At 38.4% G+C, this 20,552-nt stretch overlaps 1 protein-coding gene and 1 pseudogene across 3 annotated transcripts in view; one reads left to right on the plus strand and one right to left on the minus strand.

Moving 5' to 3' along the window:
* Positions 1-8,558: 8,558 nt before the first annotated feature.
* Positions 8,559-8,654, minus strand: LOC150048530 (small nucleolar RNA U3; annotated as a pseudogene).
* An 844-nt stretch (positions 8,655-9,498) lies between these two features.
* Positions 9,499-20,552, plus strand: part of Gulp1 (GULP PTB domain containing engulfment adaptor 1) — a 212,881-nt gene continuing 201,827 nt past the window's right edge. Inside the window, exon 1 of one of the 3 annotated variants that reach the window (XM_090354453.1) lies at positions 9,499-9,678. The gene's annotated coding sequence lies outside the window, so the exon portion shown is untranslated. Of the gene's footprint in view, positions 9,679-10,287; positions 10,583-20,552 lie in introns of those variants that run through there. The other 2 variants (XM_090354452.1, XM_090354454.1) reach the window with 2 other exon arrangements.

Below are 20,552 nucleotides of genomic sequence, written 5' to 3' on the forward strand. Positions count from 1 at the left end.
TTTTGTGTTTTATTTCATTCTCCATTTTATAAAGTTGACATTCATGTACAAACACTTTCTCAAGTAATGTGATAATCTACACTTTACATCTTCATTCAAAAACTCTATAGAATATATTTTATTTTGTTTATGTTTTGCCAGTCCTAGGACTTGAACTCAAAGTCTTGGGCTGTCCCTAAGCTTTTTTTACTCAAGGCTAACCGTCTACCACTTGAACCACAGTGCCACTTCCAGCCTTTTCTGTTACATTTTTCTGAGAAATCAAACCCAGAGCTTCATGCATGATAAGCAAACACTCTACCATTAACCCACATTCCTAGTCCTAGAATACATTTTAAAAGGCTAAAACACATTTGAAATGCTAGTTTCCCAAGTGTAATAAGTGATAAAGAAATTCATGTTGGTCAAAACTCTTCCACCCCAGAAGTGAATTCAAATACAGCTAAATAAAAATAACTTCATATTTTCATTTAGATTAATAATAAACACAACTAATTTAATTTAAATATTAATTAAGTTTAATTTGATTGCTATTAAATATCTTCAGTTTAACCTACTAGATTAATTTCACATCTTTTCTTCTTCTGCTCTATTCTATAGGGAACTGATCTATGAAAACCACATCCAATTTCCCCATTGCATCCATATTTTCTTCTGGGTTAGCCAATAAGCAGAAAAAGAAGGAGAAGGAATGTAGGGTGAAAGTAATGTCAGTACAATTCCCCTGCTCCCTTTCTTCCTGGTTCCTTTGAATAAAGGTCACATCTACTATCAAGCATTCTTCTCCTTAGAGTTATCTCTTCTGGGTTCTAGCAACTGTTTGCTCTCCTTCTTGCCCCTCAACTCCAAGAATAGTAATGGATTCCCAAAATAATGTCTTATGTGAGTAACTTTATTTCTAACACCTTGCCAACACACATATAAAAATAATCTTTGCTTTAAAATTTTTGTAGATTGCCCAGTTTGGGTAGTTTCTTTCTTTCTGGTATTCAAACTAATGCATATTTTCTCCTCTGTCTTTCCAAAATATTGGTATAGGTTAGATTTTTTTAATATTTATGCACACATCAGAGGTTAAATCATGGCCAGTTTGCCAATAGCATGTAGCCTAACTCACATTAGTTACACATTTCTTTTGAATACCATACTAAGAGGAAAAAATATGTCTAATCTCTTTGCTTGCTTTATACTGTTGTGTTACCTTGATTCTAGCTGTTTAATCTTAATTAGAATGTTCCTCTATTGTTTGTAAGAAGATAAATTCTCTGCTCAGATTCTTTTTTTCATATATTTTTATTGTAATTAATAGAAGGGTTACATTAAATTCACCAGATTCTGCTCAGATTCTTAGTTTTAGTTTTTCTGGAATTCCTTCAACCATTGGCTTCATATCTATGACTTTACATTTCCTTATCAACTAAGATCAAATATTGACTCCAAATAAAGACATAAAACCAATTAAATATGTGATAATTTTAAGGATCAAATTAAAAATTCTGTATAGCTTTATTGTTTCTGGTATATTATCAAAGTTTAATGAAAATATATACTGTAAGATTGTAAAGATAGCTAGGCCAAAGTTGTGATATCAAAATCTAGAATTTTTCACAGTCTTATTCTGTCACTCACTGACTGCTCTCAGAAATCAACAGTATTTGAAATTTAAGTAGAACAGAATTGAAGATACTCTAAAATGATAATGAGCTATGAATAGGGCTTTACTGAGATAATTAAAAATATACAACATAATGATTGTTATCTTCCTAATACAAGAAATAATCAAAACACTCTAAAATTTGCCTTTCTAGTCTAAGGTTCAAGTGGTTCATAGAGTGACTGCCTAGGAAATGCAAAACACCAAGTTACAATCCCAATACAAAAAAAAAAGCTTTTCCCGGGACCCTCTAGTATTTACAGAATAGGGATGTAGATGGTACTAACTCATCTCATGGTACCAAGTTTAACAAACAAATGATCCCTTCCTCCAATTTCATGCAACATCAGTATGCCTTTAAACAATCAAACAACCAAAACTGGTCCTGAGGCTTGGTCTCAGGACCCATGCATGGTACCTGAGCTTTTTAGCTCTACTGCTTGAGCCACAGCTCCACTTCCAGCCTTCTAGTGATTAATTAGAAATAAGAGTCTTACAGACTTTCCTGCCTGGGCTGGCTTCAAACTATGATCCGCAGATCTTAGCCTCATTAATAGGCAAGATTGTAGGCATCTGCCATCAGTTCCTGGCTCAGAATGCCTCTTCTAAACCAAGTTATCCTATTGCAGTAATTTTTGCAGCTCCCAATTCCTCAGAATGAAATTCAAACTTCATCAACACTATACAATTTGAATTTCCTTATTTGTATCTTGCGTTTTCAAGCTTTTCAGCCTTTGATCATGTTATTCCTGTCATGCGGCTCTCCATGTTCCCTGCCTACTGCAAACCCAGTTACCCCATTCCAAGTTCAGCACACAATTTGGCAATATGACTAATTTCTAAATTGTTAGCATGTCTTGCCTTACAACATGAAAAAAAAAATCCCTGTTTTAGTGCCTAACCTGTAATGATGTATTTATTTATTTACTGGGAAAGTTTCCCTCTATTGGCCTGCAAGCTCCTTCAGGGCAGTCACCCTATTTATTTATCATCCTTTTTCCTATACCAGCTCAGTGTGTGGCTTTAGAATCCTCAGTACTGAGTGCTGAATGAATGATGATTAACCTGAGCAGATTAATCTCCATCCTTTCTACTATGTAGTAGGATATTTTGTCTGATTTTTTGATCAAACATTGATTCTAGATTTCAACTAAACTCAAGAAATGAGAGGCAGAAAGGAGCACTTATTCCTCACAAAAGAAATTGAATTTTAAATATTTACACATTGGAGAGGAAAATAGAAAAACTACTACTAGTATACCAGAGTGTAATTGCTGTAGGCAAAATCCATCAATGCCTATTAAAATTATGGGGTGAAAATTAAATGAAAGATAGAATATTTGCAAAGTCTCAAAATGTGTCCCCAATATTTATGATTACAAAGGAAATAGTAACTTTTGCAGGCACCATTTTTCTCAGTTAAAAGTCACCAATGTAATAAGGCTACTGTCCCTGTGGCATGTCCTGCCCAAGTTTCTAATCTCAGACTGACCATGAGGAAACACCAGAAGATTCTTTTTCTTTTTAAAGTTTTTCTTTTAACTATTTATTTTATTTTATTTTATTTTATTTTATTTGTCAGTTGTAGGGCTTGAACTCAGGACCAGAGCACTGTCCCTGAGCTTCTTTGGCTCTCAAGGCTAGTACTCTACCACTTGAACTACACTTCCAGCTTTTTCTGTTTGTGTGGTACTGCAGAATCAAACCCAGAACTTCATGCATGCTAGGAAGCACTCTACTACCAAAGCAAAACGCCCTAAGTTAAAGCCTTGACACTGGCACACACACACACACACAAACACACAAACACATTGCTTTGTATTTTCCTTCAGAAACCAATAGCCTGCCTTTGTAAGAAATGTCTGAGCCTAGCAGTGACATCCACTTGTTAGCCCAGTTACATGGAAAGTGTATGTAGGAGGATCAAGAAGCAGACTTGCCAGAAAAATAGCTACACAGAAAAGGCTAGGAATGTGGTCTAAGTGGTAAAGAACCTGCCTTGTCAGAGCAGAGCCCCAAGTTCAAACTCTGGAACCACTGCAAACTGTAATCTTAATTCAATAAATAAAATTAAGATGCAAAAGCTTTCTTGAAACTTTAAGAATTACCTGATAGATTCATATATTCATTTACATTTTAAAAATTTCCTTCTAAATTTATAGCATAGTCCAAAAAGTCTTCAGTAAAATTTTACTTTGATTAATTAAGATGTAAATTGGTGGCATTTTTTTTCATTTATACAACACATAGATTTTCAAAGAGAACCTAGAAGTTTCAGATAGAGATGCTTTTGTGACGTTCTTTAGTCATTTATTTTTATGTGGAAAATCAGTCTAAGTAGAAAAAAAAAACTGTGTCATTCTGAAATTACTTCTGGAGTCTTTCATATTTGAGACAGAACAATGTTCCTGGGCAGTCACACCCTCTGGAAACTAGCCAATTTCCATGGAGCTGATAGCACATTATCTGTGTATTATATATGCAGATTGCCAAATTAGAGAGACTGTTGACTCAGAACTCCCAAGCCCGCCTCTGTTCTAGCAATTCAGGCCACAGATTGCTTTCTATAGGCAAGCTACTCTAAGAATTATTTCACCACTGTCATGAAAAAGTGAAGTCTTTTCTATTATCCTCTTTGCATTTTAAAGTGTGATAACATTTTCCCAAAGCACATTATATCAGTCTCAAGGATAGAGATGACTTGCTTTGCTTTTATTTTTATTTATTTATTTGTTTACTATTTTTAGTCAAGCCTTCTCATCAAACATGGATAAACTCTGACTAGAATTAAGTAATTAGCATTACAGTGGAAGATTACAAATCATAATGTTCAAACAAATTTTTTTCTCCCACCAAATATCAGTTTAGACTATTTTCACTCTATTGAAGAAAAACATAATTCTATTTGCAATAAAGTCTGTCCCACTTTTTATTTTGTATTTTAAGCATGTACAAATGAACAAAATATCTTTTGAACTCAGCAGTTTTTCATGCAAATAAAACTGTTTTGGGCAACTTTCTGGGACTGCAAGGGCTGAGAGGAGACCACTCCTGGTCATTAACCCCCACTTTTCCCTGAAGGCAGACCTGAACTGCTTGCTTCTAGTCCCTGCTGTATACCACATGCATACAAACTTGCACCAATCTAGAGTGCTCATGAACTGGCACTAGATAAAAGTAGAAAACTAGCCCAACCCTTGATTAAGATCTGTGTTTTCTCTCCTTACTATCATAATGTAGGGCTCTCAGATTCCAAGTATTGTTTGTATCTGAGATTCTTGTAGGATGATGATCCTTTCACTCAGCAAGAATCCTTTCACTCATCTAGTGGCTGGAGGCTGGAATTCTAGTTATTTAGGAGGCTGAGAGTTGAAGATAAAGACTGGAAGCAAGCCCTGCAGGAAAGTCTGAGACTCCTATCTCCAACTAAACATCAAGAAATCTAGAAATGGAGGTGTGGCTCCAGTGGTAGTGGGGGTTAGAGGTGAGGGGAAGTGAAGTGAAGGCGTAAGGTTCTGAGTTCAAGTCGCAGAACCAGGAAACTAAAGTGATTTAATGGGTGCTGGATAAAGATGTAATATGAAAGGTATGTAAGCTAGTCTTTTCATGATGGAAAATCATCCTTTATCATGATCAGAAGAATGAAAAAAGAAGAAAAGAAAGAATAGCAAAATGTGTTTTAGTAAATTGATACATAATTTAACATAATTCTAACAGAAGAGTTTTGGGTCAAAGGTAGAAAGAGAAAGGAATGATAAGGAAAACTGATTCCAAAGTTCATTTGGAAAGCTAGTTTGACAAGAATATGATGAAACTTTTGAAGTTAGGAAGAAATAATGGAAGAGGACTTCCCCAGTAGATATTTTAAAAAAATTACAGGCTGAAGCACTTGATAATGCTTTCCACACTGACAGATAAAAGTCACAGTACCTGCTCATCTTCAGCCTTTGTGCAGTTAGAGACCCAATACCTACCCCTTGCAACAAGCTCATAGATGCATGGTTAGGAGATAAAGATGGTTTTGGAGTTATAAAAGACTCTCCTTTCTCCAGACTCATAGTCTCCATTGGTTTGGCTCACAGGGATCTTCGCTGGATTTCAGTCTGTAATGGGCCATTTATTTATGTATGTGTTTTTTGTGTATTGTTGTATTGGGAATATTCGTTGACCAACTACTAGCTCTATATGATTTTTATATTATGTCTAAATCAAGCCATGTCTGGACATTGAGTGGCCCATTCAATATGTGTAGTGTTAGATATACTGTTATTCTGTAGGAAGAGAGGTTAACACCAAAATAATTTAGAAAGCAAAAAGGAAAGTACATGACACTAGAAGAAAATATAAGTAGTTATACACATTATTAAGATGTGAGATATCATAAAACATATTCACGGGGTATAATTGTTAGAGTTTCTCATAGGCCTCAGCAAACCTCACACGTTATAAAGGAGAGGCCATCTCTGAGTATTCTTGGTTGTGGGACTAGAGATGATATTCATTTCATTTTTGCAATTACCCCCGTTGATTTTTTCCATGATGTACATGTCTCATGTTCTTCAAAACTAAAATAAACATGTTCTTTGAGAAGGAGAGATAAAGTGATAGAATTTGGAAAGTAAATGTAATACTTATTGCTTATGTATCTAACACTTACTGCTTGTTAATTCCATATCACCCTATGAATTCATGTGATCCTCAGATCTAGTCTCCAAAGTAGCTAGGATTATAGGGGAGAAGCTACTAATACCTGGCAGCAATAAAAAAAATGTCTTTAATGATGTTTTCCAGTCTTAATGTTATTTTATTCATAGGAAAATGGGTCTCTTTCTATGGTGCAGTCATGCCTTGAGTAAGAGACTATCCTCTACAGGCTTTTTAGTTCTGGGATTCCAGGTTTGTAATACCATGCTTAGCTATTACTTAACATTCCTTTAGGTCAAGTAAGAAAATCATCAGGGGCCGGGAGTTTGGCCTAGTGGTAGAGTGCTTGCCTAGCATGCATGAAGACCCAGGTTCAATTCCTCGCTACCACATACTTAGAAAAAAGCCAGAAGTGGTGCTGAGGCTCAAGTGGTAGAGCTCTAGCCTTGAGAAAAAAAAATCCAAGGACAGTGCTCAGGCCCTGAGCTCAAGCCCAGGACTGGCAAAAAAAAAAAAAAAAAAAAAAAAAAGAAAGAAAACCTTCAAAGTGACTTGAGCAAGAAAATTAATTTTAAACTTAGAAGAATCCTGCTGAGTTTTGTCAGAGTTTATTTGCAACTATGAAGGAGTGAAGAATTTTAAAATGGAAATCTAAAGTATTTGTGATGGGTGGAACTAGGCATTTTCTCATAATGTCTGTCATCAGAAAGGCTTCTACAACCACTCTCCTCAGTCCATCACTTTCTCAAACATTCTAAAAATCTGACTTCAAACCTTTTTTTTTGCTTGGTTTTGAGATTTTTTTTTATGCTGTAAGCCATTTCATAAATCAGCTTGTATTCAAAGTCTTAGGTTGCAAAAAAAAAAAATTACCAAGCAGGGGCGACTGTGGGAGGGAAATGGGGACCATGTCATATGAAAGGGTATCAATGTTTGTGAAGTTATGCACCTTCTATTTGGTGCATATAATGTAACCCTTCTATTAATTACAATAAAAAAATTACCAAGCAATACTAAAGAGATGTTCAACATTGGGAGAAAATATAAATGAGCAATTTTTAATGCTGTAAGCAATGATTGGGAAAAAACATTCACGTATCCTCATTCATCCATGGAATACTATGAATACGTTTAGCCACGAGTTTTTCTTTTTTCCATTTTTTAAGGTTTAGCTACTTTCAAGTCTTGGGGAAACAGACCATTAGAAGTAATTTCTGGAGGATTCTAGAGTGATTAGAGAGGTAGAAAGTTCTTAATTTGAAGGGTCTTGTCCCTTCAAAAAAGTTCAGGGAATGCTTAATATTTAGTTTAGGAAGGAAGGATTTAAACATCATCTATAAAGCTATCAGAGGCAAATCAATTTAAAAAAAACACACATGCTACGACATTAGATTCCTCACTATATCGCAGGGTGGAACTCATAATGTTTGATCTCAAACCTGATTTGTTCTTCAGCCCTGGACTTGTTTAAAAGTATCTGTGTATTGAAGACTCATTTAGACTTTCTCAAAAACAGACAACTAAAATAAAAAAAAAAAGGTTCTGCACACCCTCACTGTTTGGAGACATATCCTTATGAGACTAGTATTCTGTGTTAGTCTTTTACTGCCCTGTGGAAAATCAAAACAAAACACCTATTTGTAAGTGTATGATGGATAACAGGTCACCTTGCAAATGGCATTGTGCATTGCTCACACGTTCATTGTTTAAAGGTTGTCTGGGGGGCGGGGGGGGGGGAGCTGCTAGTATTGTTCTCACTAGTATTGTTCTACTACTAGAACATTTATTTTGATCTCTATTATGATTGAGGGCCAAGTATGTCTGTGTGAGACAGCACTCTCTAAATTCTTCTCTCATGTGACTGCAGCCCTGAGAGTGGGATTTCGCAATTGCTTCCGCCTGCTGTAATTGAGTAAGGAAGGTGTCCTAGGGCCACTGAGTAAGGGGAGAGCCTGCAGTGGAATCTGCCTTCTCTGACCCTGATTCCAGTGTATCACATGGTAAACTCTAACCTTGTAAAAAAAAATGCCTTTTTTCTTTTTTTCTTTTTTCATTCTCAACTGTGTTTCACCTTCAAGCTCAAACTTGATAAATTGAATTCTGAGGAGCGTTTCCACAAACTGTAGTAAAGGTTCTCTCATCCTTGGCTATGGCTTATGTGAGAGTATTTCTCTCACCTTTCCCATACTGAGCTTTACCAGGGTCCATGGCAACAGTGAGGTGGCCCTCCACAAAGAAGTCTTGAATTTCGAAGTCATGATCCGAATGGAGCAAACACGCATCTTTGAGTGATTTCAGACAGAATCCCCACATTTTCGTAACATACTATAGAAATGATCCCTTAAAGTATACACTTTCTCCACATTTTAATTGCGTGTGTGTGTGTGTGTGTGTGTGTGTGTGTGTATGTGTGTGTTTTAATAGTAATAGCAAAGTACAGAGATCCTAGCTGAGTTTAGAAGATGAGCAAAACTAAAAAGGTGGAGGGGAAATTTGTAGTCAAGCAGCGGTAATGATGTTGGTCTTTCTGATAGTGACTAATTTTACTCGTATTCCTGTATTTCTTTTGATTAACCCCCACCCCCTTCACCCCTCTTCCTCCATCCTCGCCCCCTTCCTCCCCCCCCCCGGAATTCCTAAGCCGTACAGGCGTATAAAAATTGCTAGGAAACCCATAGCCAGCTAGACCTCTCCCAGTCTGGGGGGAGGGTGGGGGGAGAAGAAGGTTCAAAAGGAAAGGCGGGGCGGTGGGGGTGGGGAGGGCGGGGGTGGGAGGGGGAGGCGGCCGCGCTTCGTCTTCTGTCCTGGCTGCGGACTGGGTAAGTGTGTCGCCCCGCCAGCCCGCTGGCTCCTCCGACCTCGCCTCCCGGTTCTGGGGAGCTCAGGCCCGGGTTAGTCCTTCGGGGACTGCAGCTCCCGCGGCCGCGGGCTGCGCGCGGGGGGCGTCCCGGGTGGAAGAGTCCTCGGAGACCGCCAGAAGTGCACTAGCCCGCGTGTGAGAGTTTCCTGGCGGCCGAGAGGGGGAGCCCCGCGTCCCCGGCCCGGCGCCTCCCCGAGTCCCAAGCCCGAGCCCCAGTCGCTCGCCGCCAGCCTAGAGCCAGATTTGGCTCCGAGCTGATTTTAGGAACCGGAGGGAGGGAAGGGGGGTGGGGGGCCGCGCGCGCAGGGAACGAGCGGACCGCAGCGCGGGGATCCGGAATTCAGAGCCGCGGTGACACCGGCAAACTTTCCTTCGCGGACCACGGAAGTGGCGCCCGGGCAGTGCGGGCGCGGAGATCGCCCGGCCGCCAGCCCCGGACCCGGCGGCATCCCTTCTCCCTCCCTCCCCAGCGCCGGGTACCGCGGCCGCCCCGCGCCCTGCCCCGGCTGCCCGCCGACAGGTAGGGCGTCCTCTCCTACTCACTGACCTCCCCCGGGGCGGCGGGCGGCGGTCAGCGCTGGCCACCCGGGCTGCCAGAGGGCGGCGCGGGGCTCTGCGTAGCCGTTCCCGGCAGGTTGCCCCGGGTGAGCCCAGGGGAAGAGCGCCCGGGACCCTCGGACGGCTTCGGGAAGCTAAGACCTGTTGATGCCGGCGCTGGCAAGGCTTCGCCACGACTGTGGAGAGAGCTCCGTGAGGTCGGGGCGCTGCGTCCTGCAGCCGCTTTTTGATCCGTGTGTGTGTGTGTGTGTGTGTGTGTGTGTGTGTGTAAGTTTGGGTGGCCGGGGGTCCGGTGCGCGGGAGCTGGGGGAGGCGGTGGAGAGCCAGGGGATTGGACGTGGCAGAAGTCATCGCTGGGTCTCCAGCGAGGCGACCTGAGCGCGAACTTCTCCCAGCCCGGCTTCCTTTTGTTGGCTCCGGGGAGGCGGCGGGGCGGTGGTGGTGGAGGCGGCGGCGGAGACTTTTAAAGCCCAGCGCGCGTGGGGCCCGCGCTCAGGGGCGGTGTCCGCGTGCCTCGCCTTCTGGCCTGGCGGGTGTAGCAGATCTTTCTGGAGGGCGGGAGGCACCGGGTGCCTGGCGGTGGTGGGGAGGACGGGTGACCTGGAGCCCCGCGTCCGGGTCACCATCTCTGCCACCACCCTCGCGGGGGCCCTCATGGCACGGATCCGAAGCAGGGGCAGTCCGGTCTCCTGTAATCCGGGGCTGCGGAGGGAGGGAAGTCTGGGCTGGCTGGTTTTCTTGGAATGTGTTTACAATGTTGAATGGGACTTGAACGGGAAAGCTGGACGCGGCCTCTGGAAAAGCTTGTGCCAAGGTAGAGTAAAGGAAGACGTAGCTGGTGTTGTTGGGCTTGGCGCGTCCACTGGGTAAGCGTTGGGTAAACGCCAAGTGAAGGCCCATCAAGGTATCTCTCTCTCCCTCTCTCTTCCTCTCCCCCCTCTCTCTCCCTCTCTTCTCCCCCCTCTCTGGATTATTATTATTGTTGTTATTATTATTTTATTTTTATTTCCCACTAAGCTTATGCCTTTCATTTGCAATCACACGTTTAGAGGCACTCATTAAGTTTACAAGTTTGGCAGAAGGTGACATAATTAGGAAAGGCATCATAAGTTTATTTAAGCTTGCTTTTTTTAAAAAAAAAAAACGTTGCACCAACATTTAAGAATACCAAATTTTGTGGGGTGTTTTCATTGCCATGGTTAATTTTCAGGGCTTGCAGAGGTCGGGGATACTTGATGATTCTCTGTAATGCATCATGGGTGATGAGGGCCTTAAAAGATGGACGTTTAGGAGATCCAGGGAAGGTCAGGAGGTAGGAAACTCTGAGAATTGGAAATGTTTCAGATTTGCAAATCGCCCGCTTTCTCTGCCAGTCTTTTCTCTCCTCTCTCGACCCCTCCCCCTCTATAAACAAGTAGCCTTGTTAGAGAACTCCTGGATTGTGATCCTACCATCACTGGTGACTACAAGCCTTGCTGACAAAACAGCAGCCAGTCCAAGGTACTGCTCCATTGCATAATTAAAAGGTCTCCTTGAGCTGTCCAGGAGTGTTTTCCAAGTTTTTACCAGTGACAAGGAAAGAAGAGAGGAACCTGGCAGGCAGCCAAAATTGACTGAGCTCAGTAGCCAGGCATGAAAGAGACTTGGGGAAGTTGAGGGGGATAATTGGAAAGGGGGTATTGGTTGTACTTGGCCTTAAATAAGGGGTTTCTTCTGCAATGAGAGTTTTTAGGTGACTAAGATCAGTCTTCTTGGCAGAAATCAAGAATAAAACACAAAATCCCTCAAAACTAAGCACAGAGCCCAGTTGGATATAACATAAGAGAGTAAGAAAGGCTAGAGGAGGAAACTTTGGCTTTTCCTTCCTTATCAGCCTCCCTGCTGAAGAGCTCAAGCCCAATGCTGTTTGTGTTGATACACTTTGCCAAAGCCCACACTTTGTTACTATCTATCTCCTAGATTTGGACTTTGTGTGCTGAAACTAAAGCCCTTTGACCTTGACCTTGCTTCTTTGTTTTCATGGTCAGAAGACTTGAGCTTACAGCAGATGGTTTTCCACTGAAATTGAATATAATTCAATTAGGTATTCCCAAAGAGCTTCCATCTGGGTCATAGAACTGAAGTAGAAAAATAATTTAACTTACATATCCACCTTGCGTTGCAGAAGGTATTCCAATACATGCCTCTTTAATCTGAAGAAGAATAAGTGGGAGTGATCTCTGTTTCTTTTACTGTTACCTAATAGTGAAAGTCTTCCTGTTTCTTTATACCCAAGTTCAGAATCTTCTCTGCATCTCAGATGCTTTCTTGATTAAAGTTATTTCAATATATGCTCTTTTTTTAAAATTTTTAAATCAGTTTTTTTTTTTTTGTCTACGCCATGGGCATGTGGCTTGTATTTCTTGTGGTTTATATTTCTTTGAGGTTGTGTGCTAGTTAGCGGGCTCTGTAAAATCACCTTTATGAAACACTCAGTGCAAAGACTTTTGTTTTAGCTTTTTAATTGTATTTTATTGTGAGGCTGATGTAAAGAGAGGTTACAGGTATATTCATCAGGTAGTGGGTATATTACTTCTTGAAGGGGCTTGAACTCTGGGCCTGGGCACTGTTCCTGAGCTCTTTAGCTCAAGGCAACTGCTCTACCCCATGAGCCACAAAGCCACTTCTGGTTTTCTGGTGGTTAACTGGAAATCAGATTTTCATGCCTTGGCTGGCTTTGAATGGTAGTCCTCAAATCTCAGCCTCCTGAGTAGCTAGGATTATACACATGAGCCACCAACACCAGCAGTACAAAGTGCTTTTGAAACTCTCCTCTATGTAATTACAAACTCACTGTGAGAATTGAAGGGCAGAAATTATGTTAGCGGGCTTTTCGACATAAAGATCAAGGGTTTCTGACTTAACTGACCGAGTTGAATATATGAGAATAAAGTAGGAATCTTTCTACTTAGAATACAGTTCAGTAATGATGTATGTCATAACTTACAAAAATACTATTTTCACATTTCAGTCATAATTTAATCATAAATTATTCTTTTTGAAGCTATTGGAGATTTTTGTTATAGCTGAGTCATTTTTTAACAGAAAAGATCAGCAAATTCATCATTCTTATTTTAGCTTATATTTACATTCATGGTTAGATTTTTTTTTAGGTCTAGCTCAATTTTGTCTTTATGAAAAGTTGACACATATATTTGCTAAACTTAGTTCCCTTCTTAGAAATAATGCTTGAGAGGGGCTGGGAGTTTGGCCTAGTAGTAGAATGCTTGCCTAGCATACATGAAGACCTGGGCTCCATTCCTTGGTAGCACATACATAGAAAAAAGCCGGAAGTGGAGTTGAGGCTTAAGTGGTAGATTTCTAGCCTTGAGAAAGTCCAAGGACAGTGCTCAGGCCCTGAGCTCAAGCCCAGGACTGTCAATAATAATAATAATAATAATAATAATAATAATAATAATAATAATGCTTGGGAGACAAATGTATTAATGATGGAAGAAGCTTTTTTCCATAGCCACAAAATCCAAGAACATTTATTGCACACCTATTACGAACCATTTGTCCTGTTTGATTTTCAGAGCTGAAGTTCCCAGCTATATACACTTGCACAAATATCTTATCTAGATGTTTCATTTTTTGTTTATGTGCCTGGATGTAGCTGATAAACTTACTAAGTCTTTCTGTTTTGCCAGTCCGGGGACTTGAACCCCAAGTTTCTTTTGCTCAATTCTATCACTCTATCTCTTGAGATACAGTGCCACTTTCGGCTTTTTCTGTTTATATGATACTGAGCAGTTGAACCCAGAGCTTCATGTATGATGAGCAAACACTCTACCACTAAGCCACATTCCCAGCCCATGAATGTGACACTTTTAAACTATTTAGTGTTTAGTTTCACATGTCCAGCAGTTCTATTTTTCAAGTTCAATATACTACACTGCATTTTCCTTTCAGGGCAGTAGGTCAATTTAAAAGAAAATAGACTTGAAGGGGGTGGGAGTTTGGCCTAGTGGTAGAGTGCTTGCCTAGCATGCACAAAGACCTGGCTTTGATTCTTTGGTACCACATACATAGAAAAAGCCGGAAGTGGTGCTGTAGCTCAAGTCCTTGAGAAAGCCCAAGGACAGTGCTCAGGCCCTGAGTTTAAGCTCCAGACTGGCAAAAAAAGAAAATAGACGAGTATCAATCAATTGAATCAATTGATTAAACAATAAAATACACAGCAAAATGCTTGATAATAGCTTTTTATTCTACATTTTCTGTGATCAAGAATAATAAATATATAAAAACTGGAAGTGTATGAAATTAAGTGGTTGTTGTAGTTAAAATAACATTTTAAAGTATTCTTAAGAATCACCAGAGAACAAATGAATATTCAGAATATATATCTGTGTAATTTTAATGTCAAATGCCCACTTCGTTTCTTAAAAAAACATTTTTCCCCTTGCTGAATGGAAAAGATGATTTTTACTTAAATCTTACTTAGTAGAGTGATATGTTTGTGATTTGAAGTGCACTATTAGAATTTGTCTTCTGGAACTTCTATAGGATAAAGAATTATTTAATGTGAATTTAATAATGAATTCAGAGATAGTCACAGAAGCCAGTTGTGTGGCTGGCTGCATTGAGCTCTAGTCTCTAAACATATTAGAGGCTGGAGGATGGAATAGTGTTTGCTTTAATGCATTTAGATATGAGGAAGCTTAAATTCATTCCAATGGGAGCCTAAAATATATTCAAATTGGAAGAAGAGAAATGATATACACTTAGAACACAGACATCTTTTTGCTTCCAAACACTCGAGATAAGGTATTGGGATTTCGATTTTTAATTTTAAGGATAATGGCTATACATTTTTCTTTCAGAGGAAAACTCAGAAAAACAACACTGTTTTTCAGGCTCTCTTATTAGCTAATTTTGTTTTGTTTAGTTTTTTTTCCTGAGAAAATGTTTTTAGCAATTCTAATGACACTTGCTTGCTATTCTTGATTATTTTTCATCAGAACACAGTTAATTGACTCAATTTGTGCTGAACAAGTGCCCATTTCCTGCTTCTTCAAAATAGTATCCTTTGTGGTAAACTTGAAATTGATTTTCTCTTTCAATAGTGTGTACTTAAGAATAGTTTGGGAATGGCTGCTTCAGTTTTCTCACATATTATGAATAAGTGATTAGACTTATGTGACATTTGTAATGGCCACTGACTACATCTGTGATACCTTGCAAATATTAGTATAGCTTTTATAAAGAGTTCTGGAAATTCAGTAGTACTTTTTACTTGTAATATGAGCTATTTGAAAGGCTGAGCTCATAGGATCATGGTTCAAATCCAGGCAGGTCACAAAAGTCTTGTGATTCTTAACTCCAGTTAACTACCAAAAAGCTGAAAATAGACCTGTGGTTCAAATGGTAAAGTGCCAGGTCTTGAGTGAAAAAGCTAAAGGGCAGCACCTAGGCCCTGAATTTAAGCTAATACCAGTACTTAAAAAACAATATTCACCTTTATACACATATGGATTTTCTATGTTAATATTATAGAGATAATCTTCATCCTATGTCTTCTGAAAAGGAACCAATACACTTGGGCTGACTAATGTTTCTTTCTCTGTTTCTGAGTCTTTCTGAACATAAAATTTTGAAAAGGAAGTATTTTTGGATGTTTCTGCATTTGTACTAGATGTCTTTTCACATGGGAAATAACTTCAATTGATAACTTTGAGCAAAATTTTCACATTTAGTTTTGTAAAATGGGATCTTGACATTTTTTTCTTGTTTTTCAAATTCTTAGGCCCTTATTATTTGTACCAATAAAGAAAGAGAAAAGTATTGGGCAAGAACTCTTCACATTCTTTTTACTGTTGGCTTGGATGGTGATGTAGTCATGAAAGCCCTTGCTATTCTCAGGTAGAAAGTGGCCAGATGTGCAGTTCACTATTATAAGAAAGTAAATTCTTCCAGGTGTGTTAGCCATTACCTGTAATTCTAGCTAAAGGAAGATGAAAACAAACAGAAGGCAGTTCATGTCAGTCCTGGACAAATGTTGGTAAGATAATCTCACCTATTTTGGAGGCAGACAAAAGACGATCAGGGAGTCAAAAGCCAGTCTAGCCAAAGACAGAGACTAGCTAAACAGCTTCATTGGAAAATGAAAGGACTAAGGCTTAGCTTCAATGGTAAAACACTTAACTGGTAAAGTGCAAAGCTCTAAGCTTAAAGCCCAATATAGCCAATAAAATGAAAATTAAACTACAGAAAAAAGTAAGTTCACTGTTTAGAAGGTAGGTATTACTGATTAGCTTTGACATACCATGTAGTAAGACTTGTGTATGTATGTACATTTTACTGACATTCTATAGAATTTTTTTAATCCACATTAAAATAGACTTGTTTCCTGAAATTCAGTTCTCTGAAAACTCCAGAGATTTTGCAAGAGCTGACAATAAAAAACAAGATGGGAATTGTATGTATGGGTGCCCACCTGAAATTCCAACTCTATGGAGGATAAGGTCAGAGGATGTAGAGTTCAAGGCCTGCCTCAATTATGGAAGGAGACAATATCATACAGTGAGAAACAATTTAAAAAACACAAATAATTTTGACTCAATCTTGAGTGTACTTTCTTTTAGAAGAAGGTAGTTATTTGGAACATAAATAATCCACTAACTGGGGCCGGAAATGTGGTTTAGTGGTAGAGGGAGTTGCCTAGCATTAATGAAGCCCTGGGTTCAATTCCTCAGTTTCATGTAAACAGAAAAGGCTGGAAATGGCACTCTGGCTAAAGTAGTAGAGTGCTAGCCTTGAGCAAAAGAAGCTCAAGGACAGTGCCCAGGCGCGCCAGGAAGAAAGAAAGAAAGAAAGAAAAAAAGAAAGAAAGAAAACCCATTGACTGAATCACTAAGAATCCTTTATTGTTTTAGAGGTGATATACAAAAGAAATATACTTTTGGCTGTACTGAGGTTTGAACTCAGGGTTAGCAAGCAGTCTACATCTAGAGTCACAATTTAGCCCTTTCTCCAAAATTATTTTTCAGATATGATTTGTTGCTTTGTGCTCCAGTGGAGCCTTGTACTGAGATTCTTTTTTCCAATAACTCCTGTGGAGCTAATAAGATGATAGACATATGCTATTGTACCTGGCGTTTGGTTGAGATGGGAACTTGCTAACCTTGTAGAAGAAATTAGCCTCAAGATATATAATTCCCAATTCTTTGTTTCCTAAGTAGTTAATATTAACATGTATGTCACCACACTTGACCTTCATATAATATTTTTGAGTAGTTATTTAATATTCTGCAAAATGATGACAATCTATCCTTCCCACTTGACTTCTATTTAAAAAATAGCATGCAAAGAGTAGTTTAGCTAAAAGCAAATAGAACATGTATAGATGTGGGGGTGGTAAATATGGGTTATTTAAGAGTTGCCGAGCAAGAGAATAAGTCTGCAGTTACCTTCTTGATTTAACAACCCAGAAGAAGATGGATTTTAATAGCATATAGATTTCTTTACATAGATGTTAATGTGGATAAGTTGCAAGTACTGATTAGAGTTTTATTTTAGAAATAATACTTTGTAAAGTGTCCCTTCAGGTCAAAGTGCATACTATCTTCTGTAGTCCATTTCATTTTTTGTTTCTTTGTTTGAAGATCGATGTATTAAATTTGGAATGTTGATTGCTGGTTGAACATTATTACCTTTGAATATGTGCATTATTGTAAAATTTTCCTCCAATACAAATGCTGTTCATTAACGGTAATGAACATAATTACAGAGAAAGTCTGGCTTATTGAAAAGAACAATTGTATAACTGAATTAATTTCATAGCAATTTATCCCTATGCTGTTTTGGTAATTTAATATAATTCGGAAGAGATTGTTGTTTATGCAATGCATTCACCCAAAATATAGGTTGAGGGATAAATAAATTTTATTTGGAATTATATAAATGCTATCTAAAAGTGGCAAATGACAATTGATAGTTCAGATTTATCAAGTTATATTGGATTACAATGATCATAGCCATACTTTTGTTTGAATCATTATGTCTGTTTTAATGCATTATTGTGACTCAATATATGAGAGAAATTGCTTCAAAATTTTCTGACAGGCAAGCAGTAAGAAATAATTTAGGACCATTTTTAATCCTTTTAAATGAATCAGTGTTATTAAATATACAACATTGTGTATTATCGTAGGCTTAATTGCTTACATTAAGTAATCTAGGAGATTTATAATTAATTTGGAAATAGAAATTTCCCTGGAGTAGTACAAATGAGGCTTTAAGACCAAGTTTAGACTTACCATCATCTTTCTTTGGGACTTTTGCATTCAGTGAGTTTTCTTTATTTTGTTTAGCAATTTTCTGTTATATTGACATAAACTTTCAGTCCTTCTCCTTTCTCATTTTGGAACATGTAGCTGTTTACTGTATGAGTCTGCAACTAAAGGGATTCTGGTATGACCCCAGTGAATTCAGCAAATGTTTGTTGATTATAACTTGCTCCTTTTGTAATTGTGTCCTTTATTAGAAGGAGATGTCAGAGACTTAACTGAAATTCATGGCAATAGTACTTGCTGTTTCCATATAATAAGACACAGTGGAGACCATGTGGAAGGAAGGGATGGAGAAGAGTGATTTTCCCCAGTGAGGGCTAGCAGCCTATAGAAGTAATGTGGAGGTGATTCCCAGACCATTGACAAAGCAGAGGATGAATTAGGGAGACCATGCAGAGAGGACTTTCAGACAGAATGCCAGGAGACAGTGAAGCCAGGAGAATAGCTTGGTAGAACAACTTCTGAATTTTAGAACCACACAAATGTTTCTTCTGTCTCTATGTATATGACCATAATAATTAGGGCCTGAAGAAATTTAACTGTATTATTTTAGAAAAACTATCATCTTATTGTCCTATCTATTTCTTTAGTACAAAGCAGCATTTTTTTAATTATGAGGAGAAGGTTGTGTGTATTGTATTTCACATTTCCATTTAATTTCAGAGCATCTATATTAAAATATATTTGTATTTCTATGGTACTAATTGAATTTGGATGGGTTATGATTTGGTTGTAAATACTTTCTTAGAGTGCTCCTTTATTTTTTATATTTAAAGAATAACTATATAGATAGGTATTTATATCTATAGATACAAATAGATACTTTAATAATCAAAGCATATAATATATAGAAGGGTAGCAAATACTGTGTCATGAAACATAATTGGAATTAAAATTTATCTAAAGTAAGTGATTGGCTTGTATGTATTTGCTTGTTCCTTCGCTTGGCAATTCTGTGAAATACATTGACTTTAAAATAGTTTTTAATTTTATGCATAGTTATTATTATTATTTTGGAGGGCTGGTTTTAGGGCTTGAATTCAAGGCCTGGACATTGCCCCCAGAGCTTTAGTGCTCAAGACTAGTGCTCTACCACTTTAAGCCATAACTCCATTTGCAACTTTTGATGGGTAATAGGAGATAAGAGTCTCATGTCCTTTCCTGTCTAGACTGCCTGCAAAGCAGGATCCTCAGATCTCATCTTCCTTAGTAGCATAATTGACTTTTCCCCCAAATATACTTTATTATTGTTTTAGAGGTGATATGCATCAGGGTTACTTTTACATACTTCTGGAAATGAGTACATTTCCTTTTCTCTAGTGCCATTTGTTCTCTCATTATCTCTTATCATCTCCACCCACGAGAATTACCCCTTTTCAGCTGATTCTATGCCCCCCCCACTTTCCCTTAGATGTGTATGTGAATATACAATATATAAGGTAAAGAATACAGAATGAAAATTTTCCTTTTTTTTTTTTGGCCAGTCCTGGGGCTTGAACTCAGGGCCTGAGTACTGTCCTTGGGCTTTTTCCTCAAGACTAATACTGTACCACTTGAGCCACAGCACCATTTGCAGCTTCTTCTATATATGTGATACTGAGGAATCGAACCCGGATATCCGTGCATGCTAGGCAAGCACTCTACCACTAGGCCAAACTTCTGGCCCATATTTGCTCATTTTTTTTTAATGGAAAGATTTAGTTTATGTTGAAGTATATGACAGATACAAGCTGTAAACTTATTAATTTGAGATAATATACAGAGCTTAACATTTAGACATATAATAGTCTGAAACACCTTAAATTCCAAGGAATGATTCTACTGTGGCTCAGAAAGTGATACTTTAAGTTTGTAGTATGGCAACTTAGAACTCAAAGATCAACCTTATGGAGTATATGGGAACTTACCTTGACCTTCAGTTCTTTTGGTAATCTTCTGTACCTGGGTTCAGGAGAAGCTTCATTTGAAACTCCTCTCCTAAAAGGAATGTCTTCATTATGAAATCTTATTAAGCATTAAAGAGGAAAGTGGAATATGTATTTTATTTTGCAATAGTTGTCAAGAATCACTCCATATTGAAAACAAAGTAAATGCAAAAAAAGTAAATGATAAAAAATGATAATGATCTTGGATACATTTTTCAGCCCCAACCATACTTCTGGTCTTATGATTAAGCTAGTTATTATCACTAGGTTTTTTTTTTGGTGGTTCAAACCAACTTGAACAGGATTTCTATCTACTTGAAAGAATTAGAGCAGTTATAAAAATGGTATGTTAATATTTAAAAGGCATGTTAGAAATAGTAAATCAATTGTTAAAGTTTCTAGGATACTTGTGTTTTGTAAACATTTTCTAGTTAGGGAAACTCATCTATAATGTACTCATTGAACCTGGGCCCTGTGGTGGCTCATGCCTGTAATCCTAGCTACTCAGGAAGTTAAGATCTGAGGATTGTGATTCAAAGGCAGCTTGGGCTAAGAAGTCCCTGTGAGACTCTTACCTCCAA

The sequence above is a fragment of the Megascapheus bottae genome, chromosome 21 (assembly GCF_031878675.1).
Source record: "Megascapheus bottae isolate mThoBot1 chromosome 21, mThoBot2.hap1, whole genome shotgun sequence".
Lineage (NCBI taxonomy): Eukaryota > Metazoa > Chordata > Mammalia > Rodentia > Geomyidae > Megascapheus > Megascapheus bottae.